The sequence below is a fragment of the Geotrypetes seraphini genome, chromosome 19, assembly GCF_902459505.1.
Source record: "Geotrypetes seraphini chromosome 19, aGeoSer1.1, whole genome shotgun sequence".
NCBI classification, from domain to species: Eukaryota; Metazoa; Chordata; class Amphibia; order Gymnophiona; family Dermophiidae; genus Geotrypetes; species Geotrypetes seraphini.
In genome coordinates this window covers 37,205,279-37,224,949 of record NC_047102.1, presented here as the reverse complement: position 1 = coordinate 37,224,949, position 19,671 = coordinate 37,205,279, and the positions used below count along the sequence as shown (strand labels likewise).

Here is a 19,671-nt window from a genome sequence, read left to right as displayed (position 1 = left end):
GTATTAAGGCTTCTCCCTGAAAATATTCCGCCTGTGAATTGAATATACTGTATATTATTTACCTATGAAGAAAGAAGCCACCCCAGAGACACAAGAATTGAGTTTAAGCGCCAACACGTATCCTATATTTCAGCGAGAGCTACTTTACTAGTTTCATTCGTTTTTGAACAAGACATTAACGCAATGCTAAAACGCGTTAGCATTTTTAGCGAGCACTAACCCCACGCTACGCGCCAAAAACTAACGCCAGCTCAATGGAGGTGTTAGCATCTAGCATGCGCTAAAACTGCTAGCACAGCTTAGTAAAAGGAGCCCTATATTTTCGTAACTTTCATGGCAAAAAAAGTTTGGATTTTCCCCAAAGTTACCAAACGGACACGACAGTGTAGGAAGTTATTTCTGGCAATGAGAACTGAAACAGTAACTTTGGGTGCAACGTTTCTTTTGGCTTATCCATGGTAAAATATCTGAGATTAAAATATGTGGGGGTTTTTACCTGAACAGTTACGAGCCTTTCTGGATTTGAAAAAAATGGCAGCTGGAGAGTTTAGCTAGTATAGAACGGTAGTTTGATTATAGGGAACTCAGCTGTTAAGCCTACTCCTGATATGTAATACCTGTATTTGAGTTTCTCTTCACTCTATCGTGACCTCCCCCCCCCCCCCCCTTCTCAATTAATGTGGTCTAAGGAAGATATAGTTGAATTCTTCAATATTGCAGGTTGTTTACATTTTGCAAATTTCTTGTATGATGTTTCTGTCTGCTTTTCTTAAGCAAGAGTTCTCTTGTGAAATATGTTAAAAATTGCAATAAAATAAACAATTCTGGAATCCCAAATAGTAGCAAGATTCCCGCTACCGATCCCAAAAGCAGTGGCTTTCCCCATGTCTGTCTCAATAGCAGATTATGGACTTTTCCTCCAGGAAATTGTCCAAATATTTTTTAAACCCATTTACATTAACCACCGTTTCACATCCTCTGGCAATGAGTTCCAGAGCTTAACCGTTCTTTGAGTGAAAAAATATTTCTTCCTCTTGGTTTTAAAAGTATTTCTCTTTAACTTCATTGAATGTCCCCTGGTTTTTGGAATCTTTACAGGGTGAAAAATCAACTGCAAGTTACACAGTCAGAAAAAGTTCTTCCCAAACGGTGTCATTTATTAACAGTGCACAAATAAAGTATGAATTGATGCGACTTCAAAGCTTCCTTTGATTAAGAAAGCTGCAGTGCTATACAACTGAAAATCTTTCAAAGTATCTTTCAAATCCTGTATTTCCCACCCCATCCCTCGGGACCACAGGAATCGGTGACCCGTCAAATGTGCCCCGACAATTGCGCTCCCCAATCACAATCCACAGCAGATACTATTTTGTCTTTTTGAGGGTTACAAAGTAACCCTCTTTTATGAGAGGGGGTGGGGGGTGAGGCCTGAGGAGTCTGAGCAAAATCAGGGCCTTCCAGATATCCACTTATGGCAGATTCAGATTGGTGTGCGCATTTCACGGGGCACAATTGTCGTGTGCACACATTTGTCAGGGCGCATTTGTCGTTGTGTGACCAGGAGTCATCACATTGGCATAAAAAAATAAAATATAGGGTGAAGTTCCTCCTCAATACAACCCATTTGGTCAGTTATACAGGGTATCTCAAGGCCATCATCGATCTAAAAAGCAAAAATAAAATTGTGTGGGGCGACTCCAAACAGAGACTTGTTAGGCAATGCACTCGACACCTGTAGAGCCACAGATCCCTGCAATCCCAGGTCCACCAGCATACTTGATGAAGAAGACAAGTTGAGGAGTGGGAGGATGGAATCGGAACCTGCTTTTTGTTCTTTCCAACATAATTGTGTTCCTCGTTAGTGAAATATATCTAGATCACAGGTGTCAAAGTCGGTCCTCGAGGGCCGCAATCCAGTCGGGTTTTCAGGATTTCCCCAATGCATGAGATCTATTAGCATACAATGAAAGCAGTGCATGCAAATAGATCTCATGCATATTCATTGGGGAAATCCTGAAAACCCGACTAGATTGCGGCCCTCGAGGAGGGACTTTGACATCCCTGATCTAGATAATAGGTTCAACCAGTTAACAGTAGTCAAAACTAAGTAAAATGTTAGGCTTAGTGTGCGAGCACAGACCTGCGATGCCGATGGAGGGAGAGACGACACAGGCGTTTTCAAGTTTCAAGGTTATTTAAAATTTCTTATACCGCCTAATCAGGCTTCTAAGCGGTGTACAATTATCATAAAAACATGCATTGACTAGAAATACAGACTTAAAATTACAAAATATCTTATAAGGATAACTAGTACATTCAAAGACGTTTAAAACTTGAACAAACAGGAATGGAAGGAAAAAAGAAGAGAACTACAATATTCTGAGAAAAGGAGACAGATAAGAGAAGTACCTTAGGAAGGGTTGCAGGAGACAAAAACTACCTAGACTTGCCCTTATAAGGGCAGTTAGATTTCAAAAGCATCAAAAAAACTTTTAAAAAATTATTAAATTAACTTGTCTCTTCTTTGATATTTCTGGGCCATAGACTGTAAAGTCCACCTGGTATTGTCTTAGGTTCCAAATGCTGAAGTTGCCATCAAATCAAGCCACGGTGACATCACTGCTGAGGCTGGCTCTTAGGCATTGGTGGAATGAGGCATTATGACATCACAATCTCAGCTCTTGAATTGGGTTTCTGCCAAGTAACATAGTGAATGACGGAAGATAAAGACCTGAACGGTCCATCCAGTCTGCCCATTAGTTATACCCATTACAAAATACATGATTAAATTAACTTGTCTCTTCTTTGATATTTCTGGGCCATAGATTGTAAAGTCCACCTAGTATTGTCCTAGGTTCCAAATGTTGAAGTTGCATGGTAATCTTACCATTCAACAGTCCTTTTTCTCTATCCTCCTGATCATAGGTACATAAAGAGACAACAGATACACACGCAGAGGCAAAAACGTGTGTGTGACCTTTCAAGATTTAGAGAATGAAAATAAAATGAAGCACTCATAGATTTCTATGATGCACAGGATTGCTCGTAGATCTAAAGGCTCCTAGCTTAAATATATTTCAGTGGATAATCCCCTTTGAGAACTGCCCCACCTCCCATGCAGTATAAAGGGGGAGGGGGCGAGGAACAGAATGGGAGAAGTGTACACGGTGATTGCAATATAAAATTTCCATACCCCGCAGCACTGGCTTGAAGGCTCCCAAAAGCCTTTAAGCAGCTCAGAGTATCAAAGCTACCCTCCACGACTAAGCCACATTAACAGTAATCTGCCAATAGGATTTCCTAACAGTTCCTTTGAACTGCCACTAATATCATTAAAATGATCAGTGGGAATCTGTTACTTTGTTTTAGTAAAAGGAAGATTTCAGGCTTCTCCATTTTCCAATATGGAGGAAGCCAAACTAATGGCTATTTGGATGTATCAATAATTAAATGCAGTACGCAAAAAAATTAACTGTCAATATGCACCTTTTACATAACAATCAGGACCTCTTTTGCAATATAAATATCAAACTGCAGTTGCCAAATTAGCTATGGACAGTGATTGATGTGAATAAAGGTAACACACAGACTAGATTAATATTAAAATACACAAACATTTCAACAGTTCATCCAGTTTCTCAAGAACATTCTATCATTAAAGAAGGTCCCAAGGATAGAGATAAGTTAGTACAGTGGTTCCCAACCAGGTCCTGCAGAACCACCAGCCAGTCAGGTTTTCAGGATAATCCTAATGAATATGCATGCATTGGGAAGATTTGCATGCTTGTCACCTCCATTATATGAAAATCTCTCTCATGCATACTCATTAGGGCTATCCTAAAAACCCAACTGGCTGATGATCCTCCAAAACAGGGTTGGGAACCACTGAGTTAGTACATATCAACATTCTATTTTAAGCTATTAAGAATAGCGGGTCAAAAATGTGGCTCTGAGTTTTGTAGCCAAAAAATTGCTCTCTCAAATGGTACAAGAAAGAAAGAGACCGGAGGATGTATAGTTGCGATATATAACATTAAATATAGGTATAGATGCAAACACAGGAGAGTCACCCCCACAAGTGAGTTATTGCGCAGAAAACACAGTGGAGATGTCCAAAAGAAACTGGTGCTCTTTATTAAGTTTCAAGTTTATTATAAAATATGATTAATCGTTTATTCCAAATTCTAAGCAAATGAACAAATCAATAAAATCACAAAAATTGGGGAAACAAACATAACTAACACAATGACCAGACACGTATGTGTTTTGGCCAACAAGGCCTGCCTCAGGAGTCTTGTCAAATGTCATATCAAACCGTATAATACACAATGTCCTAAGATGGAATAACAAAATGTTATTACAAAAGATACTACGTTTAGTGCCGGAGAAAGATCCACAAATGCCAATTTGAGTAGAGAGGACACACGGTCAAAAGAATACGCAGATTAAATGAGGGGACGATTCCTTGAGAAAGCCTGATGGCGAAACATGTTGGAAGGAACCCCCGTTGGCATAAAGCTAAGTGCAATTAAGCTAAGTTTTTTTAATATGAAAAAGAATGTTAGGAATAGAATTGCGAGAGAGTTTCACTTCTGGAAAAGAAAACAGTTTAGAGACCAATGAAGAAGTAAATGCTTATATATCCGGTGATACAGTTGTTCCTGGGCTACACTTCTGAGGTCTATATACTGTGTTTCCCCGAAAATAAGCCCTACCTGATCTGTAATTTGTTTATTTGTTAACCATTTAAAGCTCTATTATAGGGAAGATGTTGCATACAAGAACAATGCTTAGATTAAGATTATATCTAACGCAATTGCTTTCGGGGTTCTGCTGCACGAGGGGATGGGAGGGAGGGATAGAAAGATGCTGCACAAGGGGATGGGTGAGAGATGATCGTTGTACACAAACAAAAAAATTAGACATCCCTGAAAATAATCTAATTTACTTTGAGTGCTTTAGACACTTTGGCCTGTCTCCCACCTACCTTCTCCGCCAAAATGTAATCTTTGGAATGGCCTGCAGCGAGGTGAGCCTGATGCAGACGCCTTCTCTTGGCAGCAACTTCCTGTTCTCGCATAGGCAGGATGCTGAAGAGAGAAGGCTTCCAGGGCTGGCCAATGGCTAGCCCGAAGATTAAATTTTGGCAGAGGAGGTAGGCGGGAGACAGGCCAATTTAGAAAGCCACCCAGACCGTCCTCTAAAAAGAGGACATGTCTTGATAAATCCGAACATCTGGTAACCTTAATAGTTGAGCACAAATCATAGCAGTTCACACAAGATAAAAAAAAATAAAGTAGTAAAAAAAACCACAACACAAAACTCCAATGAAATCATAATAAAGTTAAACCACACACAGCATTCATTCAGGGGGACAGCAGCAGCTCGCTGTCACTAGGTACAAAATAAAGTATCTGTATGTATAATAATATGTAAACAGCTTTAAGTATATCCACAGAAAGATTGTATATCAAATCCCATCCCCTTTTCCTTTCCAAGGAAGATGACATTCTATTCCATCAGTGATAAAAATGCAAAATAAGCCTTGCTAGAATGAGAAAGTACAAGTTCTACAGTTAAGATCAAAAACAGAGTACTTTAGTTCTTTCAGGAAATAATTTTATGAATAACACTTAACTTTGTAGATAAGTTTTCTTGGAAATTATATAAAGTTCTAAAGTGATAATAAAGCCATCTACTGCTTCCAGCATTAACACACTCTGGTCACATGGAGTGAACAAGGGACCCACATCACCAGAAAGAAATGTTGCCGTCAGCATGCTACGGAAGCCAAGAAGCCGAGCTGGACATGTAGCACCCTGAGCAAAGAAAGCATGTAGTTGGGAAACTTAAAACCTCTCAGCTTCTCAAGTTTAGATCCTCTCCCAAGCAGCCCCGTGATCACCCCGTGCTTCATGCTTTCCTTAATTTTTCTTCTCTTAAAAACACTCTACAGCATTACAGACACAGCCAGAAAGGTAAAATGCTGTCTTTCACATCAACAGAGTGAAAAGTAAACAAAACCCAAATGATCAACTACAGGGCGATCGCCGACACACATGTGCGTCTGGACAATGACTGCCCCGTGACGTTCATGTAAGCACCACTTTTGGCTTTAACACTGATACAGCGGACCTTATTTGGAATTGCCAATGAAGATTAGTCTCAGTGTTTTGACATTTTCCATATAGACTGAAAGAGAGAAAAGCAGAGGTCTGCTGAATCCAGTTTTCTATCTACCTAACTAAATGCTAACACGCCCGCAGAATATGATGGAAGCGTTAGCATTTAAGATGACGGCAGAAAAGGGCCATAGCCCATCAAGTCTGCCCACTCTATTATCCCTCCCCATACTACCCTCCAAGGGGTCACTCACAGGTGGCATCACCTCTACACTATCCTCGTAGAAATCCGACATGGGCATCCCCAAAAAAAATCTTGTATGCTGCTGGCCACGATCACCTGCTCCGGGAGTTCATTCCAATGGTCCACCACTCTTTCTGTGAAGTACTTCTTCCTGGTATCCCCATGAAATTTCCCGCCCCTGATTTTCAGCGGATGTCCTCTTGTGGCCGAGGGACCTTTGAGAAGGAAAATGTCGTCTCCCACCTCTATGCGACCAGTGATGTACTTAAATGTCTCAATCATGTCTCCCCTCTTCCTGCGCTCTTCGAGAGAGTATAGCCGCAATTTATGCAGCCTGTCCTCGTGTTAATCTTTAGCACACCTTAGTAAAAAGGACCCCAGATTTCCCTACATAAAAACCCGTTGGAAAGGAAACTGATCCTCCATTGTGCATCTGAAATCCAGTTCTTGGGCAAAGTGAAAACAAACCTTAGTGGTTAGAGCAGTGTATCGCAAACTGTGCAGCGGCAAGTCAGCCGGCGCTTCTCCTGCTCTCCGCACCTCCCCACCAGCGTAGTCATTTCAGGATTAAGAAGCTCATGCGCGGACCTTGCCGTGACGATGTCACACATGTACGTGATGTCATCATGTCGACGTCTGCTCATGCGTGGAGACCCTCCAGCTGCGGCCCCGAATTCAGCGTACCGCGGCTTGGGAAAGCTTGCGAGACACTGGGTTAGAGAAACTGGCTGTGAATCAGAGAGGTCAAGATTTAAATCCCCAGCACTGCTCCTTGTGACCCTAGGTGAGCGACTATCGCCCACTGCCCCAGAAACCTATTAAGATTATATAAGCTTTTTGAAGAAGAGACTTTTTGTATCCAAAGTGGTTTCAAAACTGGAAAGATGCACATAAACAGAGAAAAATGACAGCAGATAATGGCCCATCCAGTCTGCCCATCCGCAGCATCCACTATCTCCTCCTCTCCCTACGAGATCCCATGTATCTGCCCCACACTTTCTTGAATTCAGACAGTCTTTGTCTCTACTTCCACGAGTCTATTCTACGCATCTACCACCCTTTCTATAAAAAAGGGATTTCCTTCGATTACTCCTGAGCCTATCACCTCTTAACTTCATCCTGTGCCCTCTTACTCCAGAGCTTCCTTTCAAACGAAAGAGACTCCCGTCTCCCACCTTTCCTCCACAGCATACATACCGAGATCTTACGTCTGTCCCACTATGCCTTATGACGAAGGCCACAGACCATCTATTACAACGTAATTATGAAAGCCAAAGGATTAGTACTTTTTCTTAAGTATCTTTTCCTCTGCAGTGGGCTCAGGTGTGTTTTGACAGCATTCAGCAAGTAGCTTGGAGTGTTTTCATTGGCATGCGGTTCCACAAGCCTCCTTCACCCGCTCCACAGGGGAAATTCCTCCTTCACTCCACTCCAAAAGGGGGAAATTCTATATGAGGCGCTTATCTCAATTAGTAAATTGACTTCAATTATGAGCTCATAACTAAAAAAATAATAATAATCATAATAAAGATTTAATTAAGTGATAGGCGCCCATCACAAGATGCCTAACTCCAAAGTAGGTGTGTTTAGGGTGGAGAAGAACTTGGGTGCCTATAATGGAGGCCTTTAAAACTGTAATAGGTGCCCAAGCGTGATCGACAAGAGATAGGTGCTTTTATTATAGGTGCCTATCTTTTTAGAAACCATTTACAGAATTTCCCCTAAAATACCTTCTTTTCTGCATTCCTATTACTGGAGGCACTAACCAGCACTCCTCCCCGTCCTGATGCCGCAATTCTGTGAACACTGCTGTAAATGCTGATATCATTTGATAAATAACTTTAAAATGCACTTTTTTTTTTAAAACAGTATCAAAAATATAAGATTACGGGCTCCTTTTACTAAGCTGCGCTAGCGGTTTTAGCGTGTGCTTAGCGCACGCTCAGTTGCCCCGCGCGCTAGACGCCAACACCAGCATCGAGCTGGCGTTAGTTTTTGGCGCATAGCGCGGGATTGGCACACGCGGCACGCACTAAAAACACTAGCGCACCTTAGTAAAAGGAGCCCCATGTTTCTCTCCGATTCCAATCGCACATAAAATAAGAAATAAAACGAGATAGAAACATAAGACCAACGGAGAGATTAGATCCAGTAAATGAGTACATTACCACCAAAAATTATTTTTTGCGCCACGCTCTTTTCCGGTTTCAGACTGGATTATGGTCTTGGGCCTAAATCCTCTTCATGTTTCAAGAGCAATAAACCTTCCTCTCTCCGGAAAGTGCATGAACTAGGTTGGGAAGTACTGTTCTAGAGAGTGGGCTACAGAAACCTTTTCAAGTCCAAGACACACCTACACAAATCAAAATACTATGGTGCACAGTAATCTCTACAGAATAGGCAGTGAGGAAGGAGGGAGAACTCATATAGGGCCAAAGAGACTGGAAGATGCTCTGTGCAATATGCACTTTACATAGTGCAAGGCCTGGCTATCCATTCTCTACAAGCTGCATTTATTCCTATAACCGCAATAAATGTCTCTTATTGCTACAAGATACCAAGAACAAAACCCAGATACTGATATTATCGTTTCAAACCGACTTTATCCCAAACAACTTTGGCTTGATAATCCGAGCAAGAAAGCAACCTACTACAGCCCAATAGCACAACTGAACATTTTATTTGTTAACTATGGGCCCGACTCTATATAAAGCACCCCCCAAAAAATCAACACCAACTAGAATGGCGTTTAGCCTCTTTTTTATAGAATCGCACTTAGCGCCTGTGTGTGTCGCATAACTTAGGAGCGCCCATTTAAGCCAGCTAAAATCAGGCCAAAATGTTTGTGCACAGGTGAATTCTATAACAATGCACATAACTTTTTAGAAACGACCGCTTTCCAAATCCGCAGACTGCAACTGGTGCATACTTTTTACAGAATCATGCTTTCAAAGTTGTGCACATAGGGGATGTGCATGCATCAAACATACCCATTTCTAAAGAAATACTGCATTACCTAGTGCAAATGGTGACCTTCTCCCGAAGTGGCTGCACTTTTGTTTTACAGAAACTGCACTTGTAAAAATACAACGTTGAAATCTTGAATATATGAAAGTTCAGTACGGAAAAATATTACATAAGAATATCCTAAATTATGTCACAAATGGAAACTTGATTCTCAAGAAATTATTTCATATGTTTTCTTGTTATCAGCCTAGATCTTATAGGATTGGCAGCTAGAAATACTTACAACTAAAATATTTACGGGCCCTATTATAAAGCTATGGCAAGCACTAAAGCACACTTATCGCAACAACAACAACAACAAAAAAAGGCATACATTGGGGATCCTGTGGCAATTTTGCTATGTGCAAGTGTTATTCACATGCTAAAATATAAAATGTATTTTTTGGTGGGGATCATGTCTTGGGGGGGAGGGGGCGAGAACGGATGTGTCTTGCACTAATTAGTTAGTGCAGCTACATTGTGTGCATTAATCAATTAGCACAGGTGGTCGTAGGGGCTCAAGTGCTATTGACCAAGCATTAACAGGAACCTTAGCGCATGACCATCATTCAAAAATCCCAAATGTCATCCATTTTACCCCTCACAGCACTAATCATGTAGTACAGTGGTTCCTAAACCTGTCCCCCCCCCAGCCTTTCGGGTTTCAAAATATCCCTAATGAATATGCATTTCGGACATTATAGATCCCTAATGAATATGCCATTTCAGACATTATAGATCCCTAATGAATATGCATTTCAGACATTATAGATCCCTAATGAATATGCATTTTGGACATTATAGATCCCTAATGAATATGCCATTTCAGACATTATAGATCCCTAATGAATGACATTTCAGACATTTTAGATCCCTAATGAATATGCATTTTGGACATTATAGATCCCTAATGAATATGCCATTTTAGACATTATAGATCCCTAATGAATATGCCATTTCAGACATTATAGATCCCTAATGAATATGCATTTCAGACATTATAGATCCCTAATGAATATGCATTTCAGACATTATAGATCCCTAATGAATATGCCATTTCGGACATTATAGATCCCTAATGAATATGCCATTTGGGACATTATAGATCCCTAATGAATATGCATTTTGGACATTATAGATCCCTAATGAATATGCCATTTCAGACATTATAGATCCCTAATGAATATGCATTTTGGACATTATAGATCCCTAATGAATATGCCATTTCAGACATTATAGATCCCTAATGAATATGCATTTCGAACATTATAGATCCCTAATGAATATGCCATTTCAGACATTATAGATCCCTAATGAATAAGCATTTTGGACATTATAGATCCCTAAGAATATGCATTTCAGACATTATAGATCCCTAATGAATATGCCATTTCAGACATTATAGATCTCTAATGAATATGCCATTTCAGACATTATATATCCCTAATGAATATGCCATTTCAGACATTATAGATCCCTAATAAATATGCATTTCAAACATTATAGATCCCTAATGAATATGCCATTTCAGACATTATAGATCCCTAATGAATAAGCATTTTGGACATTATAGATCCCTAAGAATATGCATTTCAGACATTATAGATCCCTAATGAATATGCCATTTCAGACATTATAGATCAATAATGAATATGCATTTTGGACATTATAGATCCCTAATGAATATGCATTTCAGACATTATAGATCCCTAATGAATATGCCATTTCAGACATTATAGATCCCTAATAAATATGCATTTCAAACATTATAGATCCCTAATGAATATGCCATTTCAGACATTATAGATCCCTAATGAATATGCATTTTGGACATTATAGATCCCTAATGAATATGCATTTCGGACATTATATACGCATTTCGGACACTATCCCAATTATCCCTTTTGGTGAGGTTTCTCAGCCTGCGATGCAGTTGCTTTGTGATAAACTAAAAGGATTACAGATGTATATGGTATGAAAATCTGAAGCGGTTTCAGCTCCTGAGGATGCCTACGTGGTGAAACGCAAGATGGTGTTGGGCTGGCTGAGTATCAGTTGTCATCAGAGGCAAATCCAAAGTGGCACAATTTTATAAATACCACAGGAGTTAAAGTCCACAGAGTACAAGATTAACAGTGATATTTTCATTGGATGGACTTTTAAAGACTGGATATCGAGAGACCGATGTTCCAGGTTTTCTTTGCAGCAAGGGTGGGGAATAAGCATACTTATAAAAAATATATTTATGGTAAAAATTGGGTATGATTTAATAAATAGATTTGATAACTTGATTAATTGTAGCACTTAGTTTCTTCTGATTTTATAGTATGTAATGAATATGCATGAGGCAGATTTACATGCCTGTCACCTCTATTGTAAGTAAATCTGTTCCATGCATATGTATTAGGGGTATCCTGAAAAACCGACTGGCTGGTTTAAGAACCACTGATGTAATAGAAACAAACTGGAGGAAAACACTTGAGTAAATATTTCACTCCTCTCTGATTCTCACTCTACAAAGTCAGAGGCTAAATTGTACTTGTTCACATGACCAAAGCTAGTACTGTGCAACCTATAAGGAGGCACCTACTTAGGCAAAATGCTCTATTTTATAAAAGACATACAGTACATGGCTTATGTCTTTATAAAATACTAACACACGCACCAGAACTCATGCCTACCTTGCAGGCATGAGCATTTACACTTGCTCAGAGAAGGTGCAAATGCCTGTGTTTACATTCATTAAGCGCACATATAATTAATGTATTTTATAATCTACATGTATACTTGCAAACTCAGCCCTCTCTCTGCTCAAATATCGCCCCAATACTGGCATAACCAAAAACTAATCGCCACCAAGTCAACTTGTGCACCTTTATGACAATCGGTCAACATTTTTTAAAATAAGCCGCAAATGTGCAAAATCAGAATTCCCCCTTACTGCTTGAAGGGTTAACACAGGGGTGTCCAATGTCGGTCCTCGAGGGCCGCAATCCAGTCGGGTTTTCAGGATTTCCCCAATGAATATGCATGAGATCTATGTGCATGCACTGCTTTCAATGCATATTCATTGGGGAAATCTTGAAAACCCGACTGGACTGCGTCCCTCGAGGACCGACATTGGACACCCCTGGGTTAACAGAACAGTAAGGCAGCATCTCCTGCTCACAGCACAAGATACACCTGAATTCACGAGCAAGGCAATGTGGATGATCATTTGAAGTGTGGAGAGGGGTAAGGGTTATTACTCCACTGCTGAAAGCCTTCTACAAAAGCCCTTTAGGAGAAAGGAACATAATGACAAACCAGTATGCCTTCAATGACTATACAAAAGCATCATTAAAAAAAAAAAGGAAATCAAGCAGTACACCCACTTTAGAATGCTTTATGAATCGACAATAGTAAAACAATCGAAGGACTTAATAATTGGAACTCCAACTTTACACATTAGATCAAATTGTTGCAAAGGCAGGTACCCCAAGTGTTTGGTTATTAAATGCACATTGCAAGTAAATGGGTCACGGGTTAATGATTCACTCACAGTAGTGGTTCTCAGTCTGTCACTAGTGAATTTAAGTACATCACAGGACGTGTCGAGGTGGAAGATGACATTTTCTTTCCCAAAGGACCCTCGGCCACAAGAGGACATCCGCTCAAACTCAGAGGAGGGAAATTTAATGGCGACACCAGGAAGTACTTCTTCACGGAAAGAGTGATAGATCGCTGGAACAAGCTTCCGGTGCAGGTGGTTGAGGCCACCAGCGTACCTGACTTTAAGAATAAATGGGACACCTACGTAGGATCACTACGAAGATCAAGTTAAAGAATTGGGTCATTAGCACACAGACTAAATTGGGTGGGTCAGTAGAGTGGGCAGACTTGATGGGCTGTAGCCCTTTTCTGCCGTCATCTTTCTATGTTTCTATGTTTCTATGAATAGGAGTCCACTAATAATAATAATATAAAGTCATGATTAAATGTCATCCTGTGAAAAATGTTAACCTATACCGGATGGATCTTCATTGAAGAGACAGGCTGAGGGCCTCAGTGTGTCTCATGCCTACCTGATGCTTCCTTAACCTCAGAAATCACGATTATTTATTTGCTCGCCACCTGTCCAGATTTGTCACATTGTTTCAAATTTCCCACGCTCTTTACAATCAGCCCTTTTTTGGGGGGGGGAGGGAGGGGGGGATTTGCTCAAATTGTTCTCTGCACCCTGGCAAGCACCGACTCAGCCTTTGCCTACACCTCAGATGGTAAGCCATGCATCTCAAATGCAGATTGAAGGGCACCATCGATGACACGCTCGGAATTAGGGCACAAAAGGGGGGGGGGGGTTTGCAGACCTGCGCTGCCAACGAAGGGAACGCAGCTCCGGTGCAAAAGTCTGAACGGACCGGCTCTGGTAACCGTCCCCCCAACCCGCACGGTCGCGCGCGCAACTTGGGGGCAGCACGCGGCGACCGCCCTGGCGTCGCTTACCTCGCTCCCGGCGCGGCCCCGGCTCCATCCTTCGTGCCGCCGCGACCCCTCCCGAGCCTCGCGAGCTCCCAAAGGCGGTCAGAGGCGCGCGCGTCGGAGCGGTACGTCTGCAGCCGGGGCGGGACTGACGTCATTTCCGTAACCTGCGCCCCGCAGCCGGCGGTAGCCATGGCGACGGCGCGAGGGGGCGCATGCGGCTGGCCAGAAGGGCGGGGCAGCGGCTCGCGCTTCGAAGACGGGACGCGGCCAAGAGAGCGACGACTTTCTCCCGCTGCCTTGGTGCATAGTTACAACGAAGTGCTTCTGAGCGAGGTATCGTTTCCTCGTGTGATGTCCCTTCACTTCCTTTCCTTCATCCCTGTCCCCTTTTGTCATTTTTCTCTTCATGTCCCTCGCAGGGGTGTCAAAGTTCCTCCTCGAGGGCCGCAATCCAGTCGGGTGTTCAGGATTTCCCCAATGACTATGCATTGAAAGCAGTGCGTGCACATAGATCTCATGCAGATTCATTGGGGAAATCCTGAAAACCTGACTGGATTGCGGCCCTCAAGGACCGGAGTTGCCCATGTTTGGTCTTGTCCAGTCGTCTCCAAAGTCCCTCCTCGAGGGCCGCAATCCAGTCGGGTTTTCAGGATTTCCCCCTTGACTATGCATTGAAAGCAGTGCGTGCACATAGATCTCATGCATATTCATTGGGGAAATCCTGAAAACCCGACTGGATTCCGGCCCTCGAGGACCGACTTGGACCCCTGTGCCACAATCAATCCCAACCCAATATCCAACACTCTCTAATACTCTTCTATCTCCCAAACCTTATCTAAACCCCATCATTTCACCCTATTCTTATCTCCTAAAGACCTCCACTTCTCTTTGGTAACTCTTTACCCAATATATATAGTACCTTAAAAATTTTATGTCATCGCTTATTCCATTCCTTCAAATTTTGAATGTAATTTTGTTTTAGTTTGGACGTCATCTGCCTTGAACCTCAAGGTAATGGCGGAATAGAAATCACTCATGTAATGTAATGTAATTGTGTAGAGGCTCCCCCCCCCCTCCGGTTTTCCTATTCATGAGTTGTTGTTTTTAAATAATTTTATGTTTCCCCCGTTATCTTTTAATTCCACTCAGACATTTCTGCGCAGTATATCAAAAAAAAAAAAAGAAACTTGAAACTTCCAGAAGAACTGTTGGGAGTATGTCTGCTTTAGGGTGGTAGGAAATAGGCAGATGACAGTGCTAGGATGGGCACAATTTATTCATTTATTTAGTCCATCCTGCTACAAATCAGATACTGGAGCATATTCCCTATCTGTGACCCTGGGCAAGTCACTCAGTCCTCCATAGCCCCAGGTACGTTAGATCGATTGTGAGCCCACCGGGACAGAGAGGGAAAATGCTTGACTACCTGATTGTAAAACCGCTTAGATAACCTTGATAGGCGGTATAGAAAAACCTACCAAACTTGAAAAATATGTCCCAGTGGCTTTCACAATCTATCTAATGTAGCTGGGGTGGTGGAGAATTAAGTGACTGAACCAGAGGTCGCAAGCAAGAGGAGTCGCAGACGATTTGGGGGACCTGGAGTCAGAGTAGTGGATACCGGAAACTGAGGAGTCAGAGTCGAAGTATTTATCTACCGACTCCACAGCCCTGGTCACAAGGTGCAGGGTAGGGTTTGAACCCATACCTTAGGGTGCTGAACCTGTAGCTTTAACCCTACGTCGCACTCTCCTGTAACAGTTTCAGTGCAGAAACATGCATTTAAATGTGGTCAATAGTAAGCGACTGCTGTATGTTTTTTTTTTAAAAAAAAGGGGTGGTCTGGCGCCTTTAGTGCTGGAATGGTCTGGGTCAGTGTTGAGGGCTGGTTGAGAGAGGAATGCACTGTTAAAGACCAAAGTGCTATAGCCGTTTACAATTCTAAAAACATTTCTTTGAATACATGATAACAAATTACAATCTCAATAGCATCACATTATGCAATAGCAATTACTATTGCTGCAATATTCTATCACATCCATAAAACCCACTCCAAATATAATAATCATTTAACTACAACCACATTATCAAAAACATTCATTAACAATATTAAAAAATCTCAATGGATAGTTGTTACCCATAATATTCTAGCACGCCTGACTGGCCTTAACATTGGTTGGACAGCTACATAAATGGAGCAAGGCTGACGTATGATGTCTTTAGAAAAACCATAAAAACTGCCTTATTCAACAAAATCATCACCTACAAAAGTATCTACACCTAACACTACATATGTCCACTCCTGCTTTTAAGTCTGAAATGTCTAACATTATATTTTGCTGCCTTTTTAAGTTTCTGTTTGCCGTATTTCACTGCCTTTTGGTAAGTTTCTATACGCTGTATCTCTCTACCTTTTTGTAAGACTCTATACGCTCTTTGTGAGATTCTATATGCTTCTTGTAAGTTTCTATATACTGTATCCCAGACTTCAACATATTGTAACTCACTGACTGTCCAGCTTTCTTCAGTGTGAACCGCCTAGAAGTCTCACGACTATGGCAGTATAGAAGAATAAAGTTATTATTATTATTATTAATATGTAATTCACTTTACAATACAGAAATTTTCAGTGAAAGTTATTTGTCAATAACTTATAAAACCCCAAGTAACACTCCATAGATTGCAATTCGGTTGGCAACTTATTCCAAATACTAGGAATAACAAAATGCTCTCGTCCGTGTTCCAGTGAATCTCACTGGTAAATGGAGCAAATTCTTTTGAGATGAGCGCAGCACATATGTTAGAGCATACAGTATATACACAATTTATCTGAGAAATACTCTGGAATATTCCACTTCAAAGCTTTAAACACCAGACATAAAACTTTAAAAGCAATCCGTCCTGAAATGGTCAACTTATACAGATGTAATATGATCTGACTTCTTTTCCCCAGCTATCAATTGTGTATTAGTTGCTATTTAGTTCAACAATTTTTACTCAGTCTTTTGTACAAAGAGTTACAGTAACCCAATTGCACAGTCTTTACCAAATTAAATTTATTCAAAAATGGTCTTAGTTGTTTAATTAACCACAAATGAAAAAGCAACCTTTGAAACCACACCTGCCATTTAGGATCAACAGACCTTGAAGGAGGAGGGTCCGTGCTTCCCTCCTCTTTCTAACAGACAAAGGTACCGGGGGCAGGAGGGTTCTGGAGGTTCAGGGGAGCATCCGGTGGCAGGAGGGAGGGAGCATCCCTCAAGTCCAATTTGGATGTCCTGAGAATTGCATCTAAAACTTGGATGCTGAAAAAGTCCATTTTGGAAACCGCCGGACATCTATCTTTTTTTTTTTTCTTGCCAAAAAATCAGCTATTTGGACATCTTGGCTGTCAGGAGCCCAACCTTAGGACACCTAACTTTTTTAGTCATTTTCTACCACAAAAATGTCTAAGCTTAAAATGTCTAATTTCAGACCATTTGGAAGTGGGATGGGCCAGCATTGTAATGAACTGACCTCACCGACATGTCAACAGAACAGTGGAGCACCTTAGAAGGCACTGCTGTGAACTTCACAAAATGGGTGCCAGATGTACATCTTACCATAACCCCCTTATAATTTATGGTGAGCTTTCCAAAAACACCACCAAAAACTACTGTACTCACCTGTCTACCACCCAAATAGCTCTTATGGCTGCAGGTGGCACCTATGACAGTATAGTCGGGTTTTGGTAGGTTTTAGTGGGATTATACTTTCCACCATAAATGTAGTGGTTAGATTGACTTATGGGCCTTGCTCCTCCTCTCTATGGTTCACCCACCAGGCTCTTAAGACACCTGTGTCCTGCTCTCCTAGGGGCTGCTGTTCTAAAGTCAGGTATGTACTGTTGCATTCAGATCTTTGTGGGGTGGTAGGGGGTCAGTGATTATGAGGAGAGTTTGGAGGGGCCATAACATAATCCCTCCAGTGGTCATCTGGTCAGTTTGGGTATCTTTTTGGCACATAGTTGCTTTTAAAACAAGTCTAGCTTTTGCATCAGACAGTGAGGAGATGGAGGTGGGATGTAGGTCATTTGTAAAATGGATGATAACAATATTATGTTTTCTTGTTCTGTTATGCAGTCATCAATAAAAATCATTGAACCATAAAACAAGTCACACTCCAGACATCTAAGTTCCATCCTGGACATCTTGAGAAATGTTTGATTATCACAGCAAGACGTCCAAGTGCTAAGCATCCCAATAACACGTCTCCAAGTCCCCTTGAACTTCGGACACATAGCGGATAAGAAGCCTAGCAAGATGTCCAGGAAGTTGTTTTTGAAAATCGGCACTTGAACATTATGGTGAGAAGAACATCCAAGTACCGATGTATGCCATTTTTTGGGATATCTTAGTGGTTTGCAAATGAGCCACATATTCTTCATACATAATCATGATGTCTAAAAAAGCTATTTCTGTATGATTAAAATTCATTGTAAATTTCAAAGTACAATCCTTAGTGTTAATCCATTTGTGGAATTTTTCAAGGTGGGCAATACTTCCTCTCTGTAACATGAAGACATCATCTATATGTTCTTTAAAAATATATTTCTTCTTGAAAGGGGTGTTCTTATGCAGAAATAGTTCTTCAAAATTGGCCACTTATAGAGATGCAATGTCTGGTGCCATTGTCTCACTTGTTGCAGTGCCCTTAATCTGTTTATAAAGCTCTCCTTGAAAGCAAAAATTATTTTTGAGAGCAATAGTAGCTAATTTTGTTGAAAAACATGTAGGTGTGTGAAGAGAACCTATATGTTGATTTAAAATGTCTTGTATTATATATTGTGAGAGAGTCAGGGATTCTCACTCAATAATGATGCTGTTCTATCAATGTGCAGCAGAGGGCGCTGGTTTATTAAGCTGGCAGTTAGGCTATCCTCCAGGCGGTGGCACTAACTGCCCAGAACAGAGCCTGCTGAGTCAGAGGGGATAGGACTCAGGCAGTGAGGAGTATACCTAAAGTAACCATTTATTATGTCCTCAAAACAGGACAGGACCTCGGACCCCTTCCCACCTGCCCCGGTACCTTTATTTAATCCCGGTGGCTGCCTCCTGTCCTGATGTCTTCCAGCAGTGGAAGAGCAGAGCACAAGGTAGGCATGAGCTTTTCGCGCGCCTGCCTGGTCCCGTGCCGCTCACTGAATGGCTGCCATCAGTTCTCATGGGGCTCATGAGAATTGATGGCAGCCATTCATTGAGCGGTGGGGGACCAGGCAGGCTTGCCGCTCTGCCACTGCTGAAAGACATCAGGACAGGAGACAGCCACTGGAATTAAAAAAGGTACCCGGGGGCTGTATTCGCTACAGTACTTGTTTCTTCAGCGGGTCCCTGAAAATGGGATATTTTGTCTACCTAAAAATGGGATGGTCCCGTTCAAAACTGATGGCAGTGGCAGCAGAAGCAGAGAAGGAACACTAGTGGGAGGGATGGTGATAGAAATGGTACTTTGGGAGGAACTGAGATCCGCAAAGCAATCCGGATAATTGGCATTCTACTGTATATGAAAACAAGAGAACTAGTCTCCTGGAATAAACTGATATCATATGAAGTGAGAATTATGTTGAAACCCTTTAGTCTTTGTAGAAACAGACTCAGGAACTGTGAGAAATAAATCTTTTGTTGTACTTTCCAACTGTATCTACCTAGATGTTTGTGTGACGGTGCAGGATTCTTGGAAAACCCGGCCAGGAATCTCTCACACATGTATTGCCTCATCCTGTGGTATATTAGTCATATCAACATCAAAAGCATCTAACCGATTAATAATGTGACTAGATTTGATTTGCAGAACAAA

General features: G+C 41.4%; 1 protein-coding gene across 3 annotated transcripts in view; it reads right to left on the bottom strand.

Moving 5' to 3' along the window:
* Window positions 1-13,996, bottom strand: part of DAGLA (diacylglycerol lipase alpha) — a 98,125-nt gene extending 84,129 nt beyond the window's left edge. For all 3 annotated transcript variants that reach the window (XM_033928507.1, XM_033928508.1, XM_033928510.1), the window contains exon 1: window positions 13,858-13,996. The gene's annotated coding sequence lies outside the window, so the exon portion shown is untranslated. The remainder of the gene's footprint in view (window positions 1-13,857) is intronic.
* Between the last annotated feature and the right edge of the window lie 5,675 nt (window positions 13,997-19,671).